Genomic DNA, 19,730 nt, shown 5'->3' with positions numbered 1-19,730 from the left:
TACACAGGTTGGCCCCTATGGGGATAGTCACTACTCATTCTTTCTATAAGCCGTATATCCATAAACTCAAGATAGAAAACTACAATCACTCTTCATATAAGTTGGGCAAAAACCTCACCTTTTCTCTAGAAAGATCTAATCAGTCAAATTTGCCTGAGCAGGCGCGACTCCAACCAACCTATAGAAACTAGGTGCAGTGACCAAGGCCTGCTGAGTCAACTCAGTCATTTCTCTGACTTCTGACAGGTGAACAGCCTGCATTAGGAAGTGTTGTTAGACATTAAAAAAAAAAAAAAATTAAACACTGAAACTTTGCACTCCATAACCATGGAAACTTTGAAGTCCTGGCAGTCACTCGGCTCGCTTTGCCAGGAGCTAAGGTGGGGGCGGGGTGGGGGCAAAGGGGAGAGAGGGAGGTGACCACGTACCGGGGTGTCGGACAGGGAAGCCTCCACTGATGGTCAAATCATTTTTAAAAGCTGCATCTCTAACCTGCCCCTTCAGCTCCCTCCCTGCGAGCTGGGCAGTCACACTCCACGCCCAAGAGTAAGCGTGTCCCCGGCCTGGGCCAGCATGGGAGGATCCCATCCCGAGGCGGCTTCCTGCCGCTGACCCCCAGCTACCCCGCTCCCTCCCAGGCGAGGTCTCCCCGCCCGCAGGCCCCGCCCCGGCCCCGGCCCCGCCCCCGCCCCTCCCGCAGGCCCCGGTCCGGCCCCGCCCCTGGGCTGGCGGCCCCGCGGCGACAGGGGGCGGAGCGGCGCCAGCAGCTGGACTCAGCCCCAGAGAGCGCCCCCAGCCTGGTTGCCCGCGCCAGTCGGAGTCCTCCGTGCACTCCGCGGTGAGTACGACGCGGCCCAACCCGGGTCCCCGGGCCCGAGCGCCGGCCGCCCTGCCCCGGCGGGGGAAAGCGGGTCGGCGGAACTCCGGGCCGCCTCCCCGAGCCGGGCTGCAGCGCGCCGGGCCGCCCAGGGGAGATTGGGGGAGCGGGAAGGCAGCCGGGAGAATCGGGACTAGTTCCTGGGGACTGACCCCTCCGCCCTGTTCCCAGCCCGGCCGCGCCGAGGACGGGGGCGGGACTGGAAATGGCTCTCCTCGGCCTCCTTCGCCCGGGCTGTGCCGGCCGCCGGGAGAGTCCGCGCCGAGCTTGTGCGGGCCTCACCCGGGAGTCGGCGAGGCTGAGGGGGCCGCCGGGAGAATCCACGCTGCGACTTGTCCCGGCACACTGAACCGGGGAGTCCTACCCCCAAGGAGGGTGTGCGGGCCTCGCCGGGGAGTTCTCGTCGAGCTGGGGGTGGCGAGGTAGGGACATTTCCCACTGGGGTTCCGACAGATCGGGGAGTCCACACCAGGTGGTAAGGGGGAAATGGAGTGAGGGTGGAAAGAGAACCTCGGTGGAAGGGGTGGGGAGAGCCCATCCTAAAGATTCACAGACCCAGGGAGGAGTGAGTGTGTGTGTGTGTGTCTGTGTGTGTTGCGGAGATGGGGGCAGAGAGTCGGAAACGGTCTCTCAGCAGTGGGGACAGAGTCCATCCTAAAGATTCACAGACTCAGGGAGGAGTGAGAGAGTGAGTGAGAGAGTGTGTGTGTGTGTGTGTGTGTGTGTGTGTGTGTGTGTGTGTGTGTTGCGGGGATGGGGGCAGAGTCGGAAACAGCCTCTCAGCAGTTCTCAAACTCCCCTATACACTCTTAAAAATTAGTATATTAAGGAGCTTTTATGTGGGTTATGTGTCTCAATATTTATTGTATATAACTAAAACAGAATTTTCAATATATTTAGTATCTCATTTAAAAATAGTGGTAAAGAATCCACCTGCCAGTGCAGGAGACATAAGAGATGTGGGTTCGATCCCTGGGTTGGGAATATCCCCTGGATATGAAAATGGCAACCCACTCCAGTATCCTTGCCTGGAGAATCCCATGGACTTAGGAGCCTGATGGGTTCCAGTCCATGGGGATAGCAAAGCGTCTGATATGACTGAGCACACAGACATGCATGCATTATATGTTGATATGTGTTTATGAAAATAACCATACCTTTCAAAATAGAAGAAGAATGTCATTGTATTATATTTTTGCAAATCTCTTTCATATCAGTTTTAATAAGTAGCAGCTAGGGTTCTTATATCTTGCTTCTGCACTGTCTGTTGCAGTATCACATGTCATATCACCTCTGGAAAACTCCACTGTGTACTCCTGAACGTGTGCGGGTAAAAGCATCAAATAGCATCTTGGTATTATTATGAAAGTGGTTTTGACTTTGCAAATCCCTAGAGTCCCCTGCACCACACGTTAAGAACCACTGGAGTAGGAAATGCATCGGGGGCTCAAGTCATTGATCCCGCTTCTTGTTTGTGATCCTTCCTCTGAATGGGAACACTCATCACCCCAAGGAAGGATGGTTAACCTCTGGTAGCTGCAACCAAGCTAACCTCACTCTGGAAACCCAAGTACTGTGTCCCCACGTAAAAGATAATGAGCCCTGCACGCCTCCTGAAAATCGGCAAGGCTCTCAGATGCCTTGGGTTATTTCTGTGCCTGCAGAGGTGGCCTGTGTATGCCTTCAGATTGTAGCAGGGATGTGGCACACAGGACCCATGGGTTCAGAGACATGCCCATAGGGAGCCAGTGCCAAGTGTGGAGGAGTTTGTTCAGGAGCTTCCAAGTGGGTCAGAAGTGATTTCGAAGAGAACAGGGAGGCATGTTGTTGCCTCCCTTTCCTCCATGATCGCTTCTGTGTGTGGTTGTGCAACCTTGCGTTTATTGGAAAATGACTTCCCAGTCTTGGTGCTCTTTCCCTTTCCACTTTCGGAGGGGGGGGGGGGGTTGTCCCTGTGGGTGGCCCTTCCTCAGCCTCTGCCAGACCCCAGTGTCCTGCAGGCTGCTGTGTGGTAGGTGGGGGCCCCTCACTGGATTTCTTCCTTGGCTTCTTGCTCTGTCAGCACAAGTTCCAGATAGAAATTAGGTACATATATAGCCTTATAAGAGCACCGTTGTGGCTCAGCGGTAAAGAATCTGCCTGCCAATATAGGAGATGGGGTTTGATCGCTGGGTCAGGAAGATCCCCTGGAGAAGGAAATGGCAACACACGCCAGTATTCTTGCCTGGAAAATCCCACGGACAGAGGAGCCTGGCAGGGTACAGTCCACGGGGTTGCAAAGAATCAGACACGACTTAGCAACTGGACACACATATACACACCATGGCCTTATAAATGTTTGGAAGACAGACATCCCAAACAATTAACAGTCAGTTCTGGGCAATGGAGTCAGAGAAAAAGGCAGGAACCTTCTCCTTGTTACTCTTTGTGATACCATATGACCGCCTGTTTAGCAGCATTCCTGTATTGCTTTTACAACCTGAAAACAAAAACTGAAATCCCAACAACATACACTTTTTCAAGGAAGATAGGATTATTTCTCTGATAAGAATGTTACCAATACTCCCTCTCTCCCAAGAAAACAAATTACTTTATTACATCACATTTCCAAACTAGTATCTGTGATGCTAGTATATATATATTAAGTCAAAATGATACTAAGAGAGAGCCCTCTGAGATCAAAACATTCTTGAACAGTATAGTTTGATGTAAGGTTAGAAGCCACCAGATCAGACTGTTCTTCAGTGGATCATCATACCCCCCTTAAACTGCTGCTGTAAAATGCTATTTCATGAAATGTCATAAAGTAAAGTTTTAAAACTGAAAAATGTAATACCCAAGACTGTTTCTCCTTGATCCTACAGTTATGAGAAGAGAAAGCATGTTCGTGTACGTTCTGATGTGCCCATGCACCAACTGGGGCAAAGGATATGCCCACATGCCAAGTGGCTTTCTCTTGGTGGTGGAGTACAGTAGATTTTTATTTATCTTCACTTTGCTTATTAATAGTTGCTGCTGTTGCTGCTGCTGCTTAAGTCGCTTCAGTTGTGTCCGACTCTGTGTGACCCCACAGACGGCAGCCAACCAGGCTTCCCAGTCCCTGGGATTCTCCAGGCAAGAACACTGGAGTGGGTTGCCATTGCCTTCTCCGATTAATAGTTGCTGCTGCTGCTGCTGCTAAGTCGCTTCAGTCGTGTCCAACTCTGTGTGACCGCATAGACAGCAGCCCACCAGGCTCCCCAGTCCCTGGGATTCTCCAGGCAAGAACACTGGAGTGGGATGCCATTGCCTTCTCCGATTAATAGTTGCTAGCAACCACTAAACAAGTATTAAACTTGATATGACCAGAAATAACCCCCTACAGTTACTTATATAAGGAGGACAACATAATTGCCTTCATTTTTCTTAGATGGACCATGCAACCTGGCCAGTAGCAGACCCTTGCTACTCCCTTCCTCCCAGTGGGAAGTGGAGAAAGAAGTGTGTGGAAAGCGACTCAGGGGGAAACAAAAACAGCCCTCAGTCACATTGTGCGGTGTCTACTTCCCCCTGTAAGATCAGCTCCAATCTCAGCCCTGCCCGCTCCTTCCAAGTGACCCAGAGGTTAGAAAGTTCTTATTGGATTTGCACCATCACCCGAGAAGCCATCAGCTGACCATCTTCCCAGACTAACTGGCCTTCATTAATTTTTTTTAGCCATTTTTAATGGCTAAAACTTCAGACATACAAAGAAATGGAGAGTATAAATCCCCAGCTTCAACAGTTATGAACATTAGCACTTGGCCAATCTTATTTCACCTAGACTTTTCCTGGAACTCACTCTTTTTTCCCCTCTTCTAAGAGTGGGCATCTTTATGTTCAACTGTATAAACTAATGAAAAGAGTAGTCTTTGTTGTCTTTTTAGTATCAAGCGTGTACTAACTGCTGTAGCAAAATCTTAAAGTCTTGTGCCCTGCAGTCAGCGTGACTGAACCCCTGGAGTGGACTTCACACACTCGCTATGTGGTCCCACTTCTCTGCCTCTGCATTTGCTTGCCTCTTGGCCTTTCTTCCTGTATCCCAGTTCTGCTCTCTTAAGGCTTTCTCAACTCCCCTAGTCATAGCTGTCTCTTTCCTCTGGCCTCTCTTATGACCCTTTGCAAATGGCAAGCTTTATTTCAGTCTCCTTAGTCAGATCATCATCTCTGTCATATTCAAGTAAAGCAAGGTTTTCCTTTCTCCCTTTCTCCTGTGCTGCTTGTGCTTAGTTGCTTAGTTACTCGGTCGTGTGCGACTGTTTGTGACCCCATGGACTGTAGCCCCCAGGCTCCTTTGTCTAAGGGGATTCTCCAGGCCCGGGGATCTTCCTGACCCAGAAATCGAACCGGGGTCTCCTGCATTGCAGGCGGATTCTTTACCAACTGAGCTACCAGGGAAGCAATGCTTTGTGCAAAGAAGATGCTCAAGAAATAGATGCTAAATTACTTTAACTCAAGTTCACTGGAGAACATTTTTGATTACAAGAGAAATGCATCATGTTCGAGGGAAATTTTTCCCATATTGTCTAGGACCACAAACGTTTTATCTCATCCGCATAATTTTTAAAGAACTGCAACAAAAAGAATCTCCAATTTGAGCCGACATAAAAAAGCCAGCTTTTTTTGAGGAAATTATCTTTCTGGTCTGTTGTCATTTTTTCACATGTATCTGGAAGACCTCTCTGATTCTGGAGTGCTTTTTTTCCTCAACAGGAAAGAGTGACCCTCTTTTAGAATATCTATCGTGTTGTAAGATGTAGGCTTAAATCTTCAGTAAAAGAAATAGACTACATGTAGGGTCCACATGCCCCATGAAGTATGTTGATATCAATCAATGTCATGAATACTGGTAGCTCCTGGGTGTAGAGTCATTTCCAGTATTCATCATCTTTTCATCTAGTTCCTCCCTTAATAATCACAGTGGCCCTTGTGAGCTGGGCAGAGCAGTGCAGTCAGGTAATGTTACCTTAAATCTGCAAAAAGTAAACTGAGGTTTAGACAGCTAGAGTGAATCTTGTCTATGACAGAAAGTGGCAGAGTCTGATTTTAAGAGTAGATTGGAAACCAAAGGCTTTGGGATTGAATATTGGAAACATGCAAAGACAAACTCTCTAAACAGGACATGTATTGGGGAGCCAGACCAGGTTGTTGAAGTCAGGATGTTTAGTTGCTAAGTTGTATCTGACTCTTTTTGACCCCATGAACTGCGGCACGCCTGGCTTCCCTGTCCTTCGCTGTCTCCCGGAGCTTGCTCAAACTCAAGTCCATTGAGTCAGTGATGCCATCCAACCATCTCATCTTCTGTCGCCCCCTTCTCTGGGATTGGCTATGGGGAACGTGCAAAGCCAAGAAACTCTCTAAACATGACATGGATTTGGGAGCCAGACCAGATTCTTGAAGTCAGTGTGTATATCCTGATGCATAAAACTACCAAAGTGATAGCAAACTTTCTGAACCAATCACTTTCCAAATGCCTTGGGTTTGGCTTTAGTCTTTGTTGCAGAAGTTGATCTGCTTTCTGATGAATTGGCAAGGCTGCTCTGTATGAGTGCTAGTGGGGTTCTCTCTCATTCTGTTTTTGTGACTTCAAAACTTTGGGGAAACCCAACTTTGAACTGTGTGAATTGCCTGGGCTGTTGCTCAAACTGACACGGATGGAGCATTTCATTATTCTTGAACCTCGTCATCCTTTCATGATCACGACTGTAGACTTACAAAGCAAAGTACACATTGTGGCTTGGCTCATGAAGGAGGCGTGTCGGCCTAAGAAAGAGTTCTCCTACAGACTTACCAGGTTTGAACTTTGGGTTGTGAAGAGATGTGAACAAATCATTGTGGACAGTTGGTTACATGCGAGAACTACACAGACATACTCAGGACAGTTGTGTAACAGTGGTAGCATCAAGACCAGCACTTGCTATGTTATGCTGGACTTCCCCAGCAGTCCAGTGGTTAGGACTCGGAGCTTCCACTGCAAGGAGCACGGATCCTATCCCCGGTCAGGGAATGAAGATCTCACAAGCCTTGTGGCAGAGCCAAAACAATAAGAATTGTTATGTTTCATAAAACCTTATCTGCTCAGATAAGGAATCAGTTACATTTTAAGGCAGGTGATGCCTGATAATGGATTTTTGACATCAACCCATACTTCAGAACCCATCTATACTGAAATTACATATACTGTATGTAATTTAATCTATATGTATAATTACTATATGTAATCATCTATACTGAAATTACATATACTATATGTAATTTAATCTATATGTATGATTACTGTATGTAATCATCTATACTGAAATGTACATCTATACAAATTTATACTGAAATCAAGGGTATTTTAGGGGCAATTAGAGGAAAACTATCTAGTCCTCACTACTCTATTGGCTTCCCTTGTAGCTCAGATGGTGAGGAATCTGCCTGCAATGCAAGAGACCATGGTTTGATACTTGAGTCAGGAAGATGCCCTGGAGAAGGGAATGGCAACCCACTCCAGTATTCTTGCTTGGAGAATCCCATGGACAGAGGAGCCTGGTGGGCTACAGTCCATGGGGTCACAAAGTCAGACACGACTACCTCAAAATATCCAAATTATCTAGTCCTCACATATGTACTTTAGAGTTGGAAGATTGTTTTAAAGTGAGATTTAACTTTTTTAACCTATTTGGTAATGTAGGTTTTTGGATGAGGAATAACTAGAAGATTCTCTGCTTGTTTGGAAATGCGTAGGGCAAGGGAGTTGGCCATTGGTGGCTCAGTGGTAAAGAGCCTGCCTGCCAATGCAGGGGACACAAGTTTGATCCCTGGGTTGGGAAGATCCTCTGGAGAAGGGAAGGGAAACCCACTCCAGTATTCTTGCCTGGAAAATCCCATGGACAGAGGCACCTGGCGGGCTATAGACTCTGGGGTTGCAGAGTCAGACACAACTGAGCAACTAAAACAAAACACAAACTGGCCACTTTCCAGCCATGGGGTGTTGACAAGTTATCAATACTTATCGTCTGTGATCCTCAGTCTTCTCATCTGTACAGTTGGGTGGTGATCCCTACATCACAGTTGTTGAGGGACTATATTAGACGCTGTGGATCAAGTGTCGGGCACTCCACGGGGCTCGGCTCACGTCAGCTGGCTGCAGTGCTATAGAGTGGTGCAGCACTCACGGCAGGGTGCCTGTCCACGCTTCTCTTAGCCCAGGCCTCCTGAGCTCCAGGCCCATGTATGCTGCTGCCTGCCGTTCCTCTTCGAGGCAAACTCACCGTCTGAAACCAGTACCCAGGTGTATCACGGTCATTGGCTCTGCCAGTTTGCCCAGATGGGGCACGTGGAGCCATGCTAGCTCGCTCTCTTCCTCCCCCACCCTCAGCCCGTTCTCCTTTCTTAGATCTGTTGCCCTGCCCTCCACTCCTGACTTGATGACCGCAACAGCACCATAACCTGCCTCCCTGACGCCAATCTAGCATCCTTCCCCCAAGTCAGCTCCTACCTCACCCAGCGTGCGTGCGTGCTAAGTCGCTTCAGTCGTGTCCTACTCTGCAGCCTATGGACTGTAGCCCACCGGGCTCCTCTGTGCATGGGGTTTTCCAGGCGAGAATACTGGAGTGGGTTGCCATACCCTCCTCCAGGGGATCTCCCCTACCCAGGGATCCAACCCGCATCTCTTTATGTCTCCTGCATTGGAAGGTGGGTTCTTTATCATGAGCGCCACCTGGGAAGCCACCTCTACCAGAGTAATGTATAATATCCAATCAGGTCTTGAAGATTTCAGCTAAGAACCTTTTAACGTGCCTGCCTTCAAGTTTTTCTGTGCCTTTCTGCGAGGTCCCTCGTGATACGGGCCCCACCCCTCCCCTCTCCTCTGAGCCCCGCCATCATGAACATTTCCTTCAGACGCGTGGAACAGCTCTGTGACATCCATAGGGTCTCACTTCCATACCTTCACATGTGCTGTCTTCTCTGCCCAGAACATTTTTTCCCTGACTCCCTCCCTCAGTGTAGTTCTCCAAGGCTCCTGCATGGTGTCACCTGTCCCCAGAGGCCTTCCTGACCCCTTCCCATACTGGATCAGGTGCTCGCCTTAGATGCTTCTTTTGTCTGTTTGTTTTTGGCAGCATCGTGAGACATGTGGGATCTTAGTTCCCTGACCAGGGATTGAACCCATGCCCGCTATAGTGGAAGTGTGGAGCCCTAACCACTGAACCGCCAGGGAATCCCCCGTAGAATTCCCTGTATCGGCCTGCATCCACCACTGCTGCAGGATGGACTGCTTGATCGTGTCATAACCTCCTGACCAGTCTGTGTGTAACTGAAGATGGTGGGGAAGCGGGGGGAGCGCTTATGTCTTTATCCCATCAATGTCAAATCAGTGTCTTTCAGGGTTGAATGTAAAACTGAATCTGCAATAGTGCCTTTTCTTGGACAAACCAGCAGCTCAGAAACCAGGTGCATCGTCGTCAAATGCTGCTCTAATACTTGTCCCATCTTTGACTCAGTGAAATGGCCATTGCATGTGGACGCTACGTGGCCCTGTGGGCCACTGAGATGGGATTAGAGCATTATTGCTCAAGAGCTGGGCTTAAGGGCAGATGTACTTGACTTTGAGTTCCCTTTCAGCACGCCTGCGATCTGGCAGCTGCTTTCCCGCTCCTAACCACCTGACTGGGTGGGGGAGAAAACAGTAGCATCAGGTCCTCCCTGCAGTTGCCTTTCTTCTGGAAAACCAAGAAACGTGGGTTTATGGCTCAAACTTTTGTGAACTTGACCAGCATGAGTCATCACTGTTGGATCCCAGCAGTGCTGAAGTGGGTGGGGGCAGATCACCTCAGAACCTCAGTGAATGCATGGAGAGAAATGCTGCCCGGAGTGACCTCTGGCAGCCTGACACTTGCCACCACCTTTTGTGGTGACACTCTTTCTAATTTCTAAAATTTGAGTTAGGGAAGTTCATTACCAAGGAACTACTAAATGAGGTAGGAGCTCGAGGGACTCACGTCGCTTCCCTTGCCCTTGGGACTCAGATACATCAGGGTTTGGCTGGGGTCTCTGCAGGTCTCCTTTTGGAAACCGTACTGGTGATGGTGGGTTGCTGCAGGGGAGGGAACCGCAGTTTAAGAAGGGCAGCCTTAAAGAGGACTGGCCTCAAAGAGAAGAGGATGAGGTCCAGAGTGGGCTAGTTAGGATGCCTGGTTCTAATGGGTCCTGCCCTTGCTGCTGCTGCTGCTGCTTCCTTTTTGAAAAGTTATTTATTTATTTATTTGGCTGAACCGGGTCTTAGTTGCAACCTGTAATCTAGTCCCCTGACCAGGGATTGAACCGGAGCCCCCTGCACTGGGGGCACAGAGTCAGCCATTGGACCACCAAGGAAGACCCTCTCTGCCCTGCTTCTTCCTGTATTCTCTGGACAAATGTTCCATGACCCCACAGTGACTTGCCTTTCTCAGTGCATCTCCAGAATAATAAATGTGAAGTTCACCAAGACTTTGTTGTGAACCTATCTATATTAGCTCATAGTGATACCAGAAAATAAAAATAACTATTTCTGTTCTTTGGGGTTTGTGCTACTGTAGTTAATTTAAAATGAGCTTAAAAGATATGTCAGGCAAGCTTTCTGTGTTGGGAATTGCATGTGATGTTGTGCCCTCTTGGGCACTGAGCCTCAAAGAGGCGAGGGAGGCTTAATCACTGGTCCACCCAGATTCTGACCACTGCCTTTGGCTGTGGCTGTGCACATCTGCTGAGTGAGTCATGATCACTTCTGTGATACATCCTGAAAACTTCCAATGTGACTTAATGAAGTTTGGAGGAACAGAAAGGTTAGATTTCAGGAAGTAGCTACTTCTTAAATGACAATCAGATGTTTTCATATTATGAGTTAATATCTTACCAAACCTAAATTCTGGTGTTGGAAATGTACAGTTTAAACCACGTGTAAAGTTAGGAGCGCATTTTGTGGTTGGCCCTTAGTCCGAGTTCCTACAGTGACAGGCTCTGCTACACCCCACCTCAGTCTTCTCCTTTTCTGCCCTCGCTCACCCACTTCTGCCTTCCCTCACACCCCACGTCAGGGCCTTCGCAGGTGATCTGACCCCTCCTCCAGATTCCCCTTACTTCCTCCACAGTTTTTCTCAAGTGGCTCCATGTCAGTGAGGTCTTCTTTGATCTCCTGATAATGCTTCACAGAACATGCCCTACTGCCGTGTCCTGCTTTATCCATGGAACTGGTCACAGTCTGACGTTCTGTTTCTGTATTTATTTGTTTAGTCTCTCCCCACTGAAATGAAGCACCATGAGGCAGCTTTGTCAGTTTTGTTCCTGAGTGCCTAAAACATATTACATGGTTAATGTAAAGATATACTGAACAAATAGATGAATGAATTATAGAATTTTTTTCACTCAGAAGGGACTTTTTAGGTCATCAAGTAACCCTGTGTTACAGACTGGGAAACTGAGGCCCAGAAAGGTTCTGTGGCTTATTTCGAATGAAACTGCTGCTGCTGCTAAGTTGCATCAGTTATGTCTGACTCTGTGCGACCCCATAGACGGCAGCCCACCAGGCTCCTCTGTCCCTGGGATTCTCCAGGCAAGAGTACTGGAGTGGGTTGCCATTTTCTTCTCCATCGAATGAAACTAAATCCTTCAAAAACTGTTACAGCTCTTTAAAAAACTAGGAATATATTTGGAGCGCTCTGGCCAGTGGTCCAGGATGAGACAAAAGAGTTAGTTAAAATTATAATAAGTTAAGTTGTGATAAGTTAATTTGTGATAAGCTAAAATTGTAACCCAGAGTGACAAGTTATTGTGTGACTGCAAAGCTTTCTGAAGGCAGAGTCTCATTAATTTTTGTAAAGTGCACCTTGCATTAATTAGTGCCCAAGAAAAATGTGCTGATGGATTTGCTAATATTGTTATAAAGCCATTCCTTCTCTAAGACCCTCCTTCTGCACTGAGACAGGAGGGAAGAGGACAGGGTGCAACCTCTGAAAGAATAACATCCTGAGGATATGACAGAGCTGGGTAGAAACCACTAGGTTCAAGATGGCAGGAGATTCTATTTCCCACAGACCTGGAGCCTCATTGTACGCTCACTGTAACACGTTAATGCTGTCGTGTCTGACTCTTTGAGATCCCATGGACTGCAGCCCGCCAGGCTCCTCTGTCCATGGAATTCGCCAGTAAGAATACCGGAGTGGGTTGCCATTCCCTTCGCCAGGAGTCTTCCTGACCCAGGAATTGAATGCAGGTCTCCTGCATTGCAGGCAGATTCTTTACCATCTGAGCCACCAGGGAAGCCCTGTAATACATTAGCATAGGCTAAATGTCTCACAGGTGCCATGACAGTTATAGGGCCAACCATAAAAAGTCAAAAAACGGGAGTTGCCCCAATTCCTGGAAATCCCCACCCCCTCACCAAGATAGTTAGACTATTCCTCCTCCTCAGTATCCAGTGAAATTCCCCAGCCCATAGAAACTAACCACCCCTACACCCGGGGTCTGGTCTAACTTTCCAAGAGGACCCCATGCCCTAGGGCCACCTCTCACCTTCTGAGATGGCTCACACTGTGTCTCTCTAAATAAACCCATTTTCACTTTACTGTGGCTCACCTTGAATTCTTTCCTGCATAAAGCCAAGGGCCCTCACTTGGCCACTCGAGACCTTGGACACACTTGACCATCCTTTCTTGCCCCATTTTTCATACAACAGCACTACCTTTTTTTTTTTCCCATTCTCTCCCAAAATAGATAATTGCGCTTATGACTTCTCCTTTAAAATTCTTTTGGTTGCAAGTATCACATTTAAGAGATTTTTGTATTATTTCCCAGTACTTTTATGAACAGCTAGGAAGATCAAAGAAATGATTTGGTCTCTGAAAATTGGGCTTCCTTGGTGGCTCAGACTGTGAAGAATCTGCCTGCAATACAGGAGACCTGGGTTCGATCCCTGGGTTAAGAAGATCCCATGGAGAAGGGAATGGCAACCCACTCCAGTAGTCTTGCCTAGAGAATTCCATGGACAGAGGAGCCTAGCCGGCTACTGTTCATGGGGTCGCTAAGAGTCGGACACAACTGAGTGACTAACACACACTTGCTGGGAATATTCAGAGATGTTTAGCTATTCCAGCTTCCCAGATGCATCTGCATCAAATAAAGCAAAAAAAAAAAAAAAAACACAAGCATCTCTAGCTCTCTCATTTGTAAAAGAACCAAGTCGACCAGCCATGGTGGTTTGCTGGCCTGAATGCTTCTGACCTCAATCTTGTTTACATGTACATAGACATCCTTGGAATCTCACTTTTGACAAAAAGCTGTTTATAAGTAGCATGATGTTTAGATACACAGCAGTCAGTTTGGGAGCGGGACCAATTAATTTCTCTTTAAACAGAAGAAAATGAAGCACAGCTAATCTTGAGAGTGAACTGAAGTAAACTCTAAGAGATGCAGTGATGTTACGTTACTTTGGATTGGAAGCTAGGAAAAATCAGGAAGGGTATATTTAGGTAAGTGTGAGAAGCAAGGTGAATAAACCATATGAACTACAGAATAAACCCTTTTTCTGATGTTTGCACAGATTTTAAAAATCCACTCTGTGTGTCTTAGATGTGCTCAATAAATAATTCAGAGGGCGTGTTGTCTGTACTTTAGACCATAGCACAGAGGTTCTCAGTGAATCACCTGAAAGCCTTTCAAACTATACCAACTTTCCAGGGAACTTATATGCACAGTCTCCACCCCACCCCCAAACCCTTTCTCCCCACCTATAGTTGTTTTTGTTTGTTTGTTTGTTTGTTTGTTTTTTAATTTTGTACTGGGGTACAGCCTATTAACAGTGTTGTGGTAGCTTCAGGTGAACAGCAAAGGGACTCAACCGTACATATACATGTATCCATTCTCCCCGCAACTCCCCTCCCATCCAGACTGCCACATAACATTGAGCAGAGTTCCCTGTGCCCTGTAGTAGGTCCTTGTTGGTTATCCATTTTAAATACACAGTGTATACCTGTCTGTCCCCAACTTCCCATCTTTTCCTAAATGAAGTGTTTGGATGGCACAAGAGACACCCCACCCCACTACTGACAGGAGTTCTGCTGCCTGGGTTACAGTTTTCCTCTGCTCCTTCCTGCTGGTGCCTGGGAATCCTGTGGTTGGTCATAGCGTTCGTTCACATCCATGCTTCTTTCTCTATTACAAAATAAACTAAGAGGATTCAACTCTGACAGCAGAAGCAGCTAAATGTAACTAGAATTATATACTCCAAAGCCTGGAACTAGACCTCAAAAGGTGAATCTTACTTTATCCAACAATTGGCATTTAGCTAAAATCATTCGCCTATTGCAAACATCTCGACAAAGCTGACTGTGCCAAACAGATGCCGTCACTATCAGCTGGTGTGCGGTCCCAGGCAGTCTTCTGTCCTTCAATAAAGGGCAGAAACGGTATGCACCCAACAGAAGCAGAAGAGGTGAAGAAGAGGTGTCAAGAACACACAGAAGAATTGTACAAAACAAGTCTTAATGACGCAGATAACCACAATGGTGTGATCACTCACCTAGAGCCAGACATCCTGGAATGTGAAGTCAAGTGGGCCTTAGGAAGCATCACTACAAACAAAGCTAGTGGAGGTGATGAAATTCCAGTTGAGCTACTTCAAATCCTGAAAGATGATGCTGTGAAAGTGCTGCATTCAATATGCCAGCAAATTTGGAAAACTCAGCAGTGGCCACAGGACTGGAAAAGGTCAGTTTTCATTCCAATCCCGAAGAAGGGCAAAGAATGACAAAGAATCTTCAAACTACCACACAGTTGCACTCATTTCACGTGCTAGCAAGGTAATGCTTAAATGCTTCAAGACTTCAGTAGTATGTGAACCAAGAACTTAGTTCATACAACTGAATTTAGAAAAGGCAGAAGAACAAGAGATCAAATTGCCAACATCCATTGGATCATAGAAAAAGCAAGGGAATTCCAGAAAAACATCTGCTTCATTGACAATGCTAAAGCCTTTGACTGTGTGGATCACAACAAACTGGAAAATTCTTAAAGAGGTGGGAATACCAGACCACCTTACCTGTTTCCTGCAAAACCTGTATGCAGGTCAGGAAGCAACAGTTAGAATGGGACATGGGAACAATGAACTGGTTCAAAATGGGAAAGGAGTACGTCAAGGCTGTATATTTTCACCCTACTTATTTAACTTCTTTGCAGCATATATTTGCGAAATTCCAGGCTGGATGAAGCTCAAGCTGGAATCAAGATTGCTGGGAGAAATATCAATAACCTCAGATATGCAGATAACACCACCTTTATGGCAGAAAGTGAAGAGGAACTAAAGAACCTCTTGATGAGGATGAAAAAAGAGAGTGAAAATACTGCCTTAAAACTCAATATAGAAAAAACTAAGGTCATGGCATCCAGTCCTATCACTTCATGGCAAATAGTTGGGGAAACAGTGGAAACAGTGACAGGCTTTATTTTCTTGAGCTTCAAAATCACTGCAGATGATGACTGCAGCAATGAAATTAAAAGACGCTCCTTAAAAGCAGTGACAAACCTAGACAGCGTAAACCTAAAGCAGAGACAAGACTTCCCTGGTGGCCCAGTGGTGGAGAATCCACCTTGCAATGCAGGGGACGCGGGTTCAATCCCTAGTCCGGGAAGATCTCACATGCCAGCATTCTAGAGCCCGTACGCCACGACATGCCAGCATTCTAGAGCCCGTACACCACGAATACTGTAGCTGCACACCCTAGAGCCTGTGCTCTGCAGCAGGAGAGGCCACCGCAGTGAGAGGCCCAAGCACTGCAACTGAAGAGTAGCCCCCACTCTCAGCAACTAGAAAGCCTGTGTGCAGCAGCAAAGGCCCACTACAGCCAAATACATAAATCGTTAAAAAAACAACAGAGACATCAATTTGCCGTCAAAGGTCCGTCTAGTCAAAGCTATGGTTTTTCCAGTAATCACATATGAATGTGAGAGTTGGATTACCGTAAAGAAGGCTGAGCACCAAAGAACTGATGCTTTCTAACTGTGGTACTGGAGAAGACTCTTAAGAGTCCCTTGGACCGCAAGGAGATCCAACCAGTCAATCCTAAAGGAAATTGACCCTGAGTATTCCTTGAAAGGACTGATGCTAAAGCTGAAGCTCCAATACTTTGGCCACATGATGTGAAGAGCTGACTCACTGGGAAAGACCCTGCTGCTAGAAAAGACTGAGGGCAGTAGAAGAGGGCAGCAGAGGATGAGATAGTTGGATGGCATCACTGACTCAATGGACATGAGTTTGAGCAGACTCTGGGAGACAGTCCTTTACAGGAAAGTGAAGGATAGTGAAGGTGTGCCGCAGTCCGTGGGGTCGCAGAGAGACATGACTTAGCACCTAAACAACTACAATAACAATCTTCTAGCAAGAGCGACTTGGAGAAGGAAATGGCAACCCACTCCAGTGTTCTTGCCTGGAGAATCCCAGGGACGGGGGAGCCTGGTGGGCTGCCGTCCATGGGGTCGCACAGAATCGAACACGACTGAAGCGACTTAGCAGCAACAGCAGCAGCAAGAGTGACAGTTTAGCAGTGTACTGCCCATAAGCTACTCAGTCTCCCTCACAAAAGCCATTAGCAAGACTGCTGTCTGGGCTTGGAAATGGTCTGGGTTACAGGTAGAGAGTTCACTGATCCCAGTAAAGATTTTGCCCATGATGTCAGGAATCGGTCACTTGCGCAGCTCTAAAGAGCAAGGTTCACAGAGCACGTGAGCATGGGGTCAAGTTGTGCATCAGGTCGCCAGGGCTCCCTTCTTGTAAAGGGGAATCTTGTAGACCGCAGGTCTTGAGATCAGATAGAGGCCAAGGGCAGTCCTTGCCTCTCCCGCATTACAGAGCTGAGTCTCATCCACAGGAATAACTCAGCGAAGCCCCTTCGGATAAGAGAACATTTGGTCACCAGAAGCCATCTCAGCATCACTCAGTTTGACCTTTCTGGCAGACAGGGAGCTAACAGAAGAAATTCAGATGTCTAACAGAAGGGTGGAAAAGTACTCACCTTTACTAGCCATTAGACAAATGCCTAAGATTAACTTTTTAATCTCTCAATTTGGAAAAGATAAAGACAAATTATGTTCCCTGGTTTAGGCACTTCTGTTTTTACTCTCTGCTTCAGAGAAGGGTCATAAAATTGATACAGCCTTTTCCTGGCGGCCTGGTGATGTGCATCCAAATGGAGCGATCGGATCCTTCCACCCAGATGTCCTACTTCTAGGAACTGAAAGCTCAGGGTTTATTTTGAGGAACTGGATTAAGGACCTATCTAAAGAAGTGTATACAAAGATTGCAAGCAATGTTTGAATCTTAATGCTTGGACACCACCTACATATTTTAACAATAAGAAATTTAAATAAATTATTATATGTCTGAAGGAGAGATTTTTATGGTGTAGTTAAAAGTGATATAAAATACCATGTGAAAAAAAAATCACGTGATGGCCCCATGAAGACGTTTGTGGTCTACTGATGAGTGGGGGGAAAAGCAGTTTACAAAACAATGTGAGGTCTAATCCACTTTTTTTTAAATCCAAATACATTTAAAATTCATGTTAAATGAAACTCCACACCATGGTGTTACAGATGACTTATTTTCTTCTTTTTGTTCACTTGCATATTCTAATCTTTCCACAATGAATATCTGTTTTTAAAATTTTATTTTACTGTACCAATATTTTTCTGATCTTTTTCTAAGTTTCAGGTGTATAACATAGTGATTCACAATTTCTAAAGCTTATACTCCCCTTATGGTTATTATAAAATGTTGACTATAGTCCCTGTGCTGTACAATATATCTTTGTAGCGTATCTTATACATAGTAGTTTATACCTCAAAGTCCTCTACCCCTGTCTTGCTCTCCTCACCATCTCTCTTCCCCACTGTTAACCACTAGCTTGTTTATGTCTTTGAGTTTGGTTTTTTTAAATATTCACTAATTTGTTTAATTTTTAAGATTTCACATAGGTTATTCTAGGTCTTATATTTTAATTGAGTTGTTTGGGTGGGTTGTGTTTTTTTTGGTATTGAATTGTATGAGCTGTTTATGTATTTTGAATTTTAACTAACCCTTTATTGGTCATATTATTTGCAAATATTTTCTATCATTCCATAGGTTGTCTTCATTTTGCCAGTGGTTTCCTTTGCTGTGCAAAAGCTATATATTTAATTACATCCTGTGATTTACTTTTATTTTTGCTTTTGTTTCCTTTGCTTTAGGAGACAGGTCCAAAAATATATTGCTGTGGCTTAAGTCAGAGAGTGTTCCACCGATGTTTTCTTCAAGGAGTTTTATAGTTTCTGGTCTTACGTTTAGGCTTCTAATCTACTTTGAGTTTGTTTTGTGTATAGTATTAGAAAATGTCCTAATGTTATTCTTTTCCACGTAGCCATCCACTTTTCCCAGAACCACTTATTGAAGAGAGTGTTTTTTCTGCATTGTATATTCTTGCCTCCTTGACTGTAGATTAACTGACCATCAGCATGTGAGTTCATTTCTGCGCCCTCTATTCCTCCCTGTTGATCTCTGGGTCTGTTTTGTGCTATTTCTGTTTTGTTACGTTCATTTGTTTTATTCTTTCGATTCCACGTGTAAGTAATAATATATAGTATTTGTCTGACTTATTTCCATCAAGTCTAGTTTGCACAAATGGCAAAATTTCATTCTTTTTCATGTTGAGTAGTATTCCATTACACATATATATTATATATATGTGTATATATATCTCACATCTTCTTTCTTTATCCATTCATCTGTTGATGGATACTTAGGTTACTCCCAAATCTTAGTTATTGTAAAAAGTGCTGCTTTGAACGTTGGGGGTGCATGTATCTTTTCAAATTAGTGTTTGCGTTTCCTTTGGGTATATACCCAGCAGTGGAGTTGCTGGATCGTACTGTAGTTCTGGTTTTCGTTTTTTGAGAGCCTCCATACTGCTTTCCGCAGTGGCTGTATCCATCGACATTCCTACCAACAGCATGTGGCGGTTCCCTTTTCCCCACATCCTGGCCACCACTTGTTATTTGTGGTCTTTTTTCGTTTTTCTCATGAAAAATAGTTATATTATTAATTCACTTGTCTCGAAAGATTATGAGATTGTGTCTTTTTTTATGCTATATATATATTTTTTAAATTTTTATTTATTTATTTTAATTGGAGGCTAATTACTTTATAATATTGTGGTGGTTTTTGCCGTACATTGACATGAATCAGCCACGGGTGTATATGTGTCCCCCATCCTGAACCCCCGTCCCACCTCCCTCCCTGTCCCATCCCTCAGGGTCATCCCAGTGCACCAGCCCTGAGCACCCTGTCTCATGCATCGAACCTGGACTGGCGATCTGTTTCACATATGGTAATATACATGTTTCAATGCTATTCTATCAAATCATCCCACCCTTCCTCTCCCACAGAGTCCAAAAGACTGTTCTTTACATCTGTGTCTCTTGCTGTCTCGCATACAGGGTCATCATTACCATCTTTCTAAATTCCATATATATGCGTTAGTATACTGTATTGGTATTTTTCTTTCTGGCTTACTTCACTCTGTATAATAGGCTCCAGTTTCATCCACCTCATTAGAACTGACTCAAATGTATTCTTTTTAATGGCTGAGTAATACTCCATTGTGTATATATACCACTGATTTCTTATCCATTCATCTGCTGATGGACGTCTAGGTTGCTTCCATGTCCTGGCTATTATAAACGGTGCTGCGATGAACACTGGGGTACACGTGTCTCTTTCAATTCTGGTTTCCTAGGTGTATATGCCCAGCAGTGGGATTGCTGGGTCATAAGGCAGTTCTATTTC

General features: G+C 45.7%; 1 protein-coding gene across 2 annotated transcripts in view; it reads left to right on the top strand.

Moving 5' to 3' along the window:
• The first annotated feature begins 725 nt into the window (after window positions 1-725).
• The window catches only part of ACO1 (aconitase 1), a 66,583-nt gene continuing 47,578 nt past the window's right edge, over window positions 726-19,730 (top strand). Inside the window, exon 1 of one of the 2 annotated variants that reach the window (XM_055577812.1) lies at window positions 726-838. The gene's annotated coding sequence lies outside the window, so the exon portion shown is untranslated. Of the gene's footprint in view, window positions 839-1,279; window positions 1,300-19,730 lie in introns of those variants that run through there. The other variant, XM_055577813.1, reaches the window with a different exon arrangement.

The sequence above is a fragment of the Bubalus kerabau genome, chromosome 4 (assembly GCF_029407905.1).
Source record: "Bubalus kerabau isolate K-KA32 ecotype Philippines breed swamp buffalo chromosome 4, PCC_UOA_SB_1v2, whole genome shotgun sequence".
Taxonomy (NCBI): domain Eukaryota; kingdom Metazoa; phylum Chordata; class Mammalia; order Artiodactyla; family Bovidae; genus Bubalus; species Bubalus kerabau.
The sequence above is the reverse complement of the archived record's forward strand: the minus strand, read 5'-3'. Positions and strand labels throughout refer to the sequence as shown.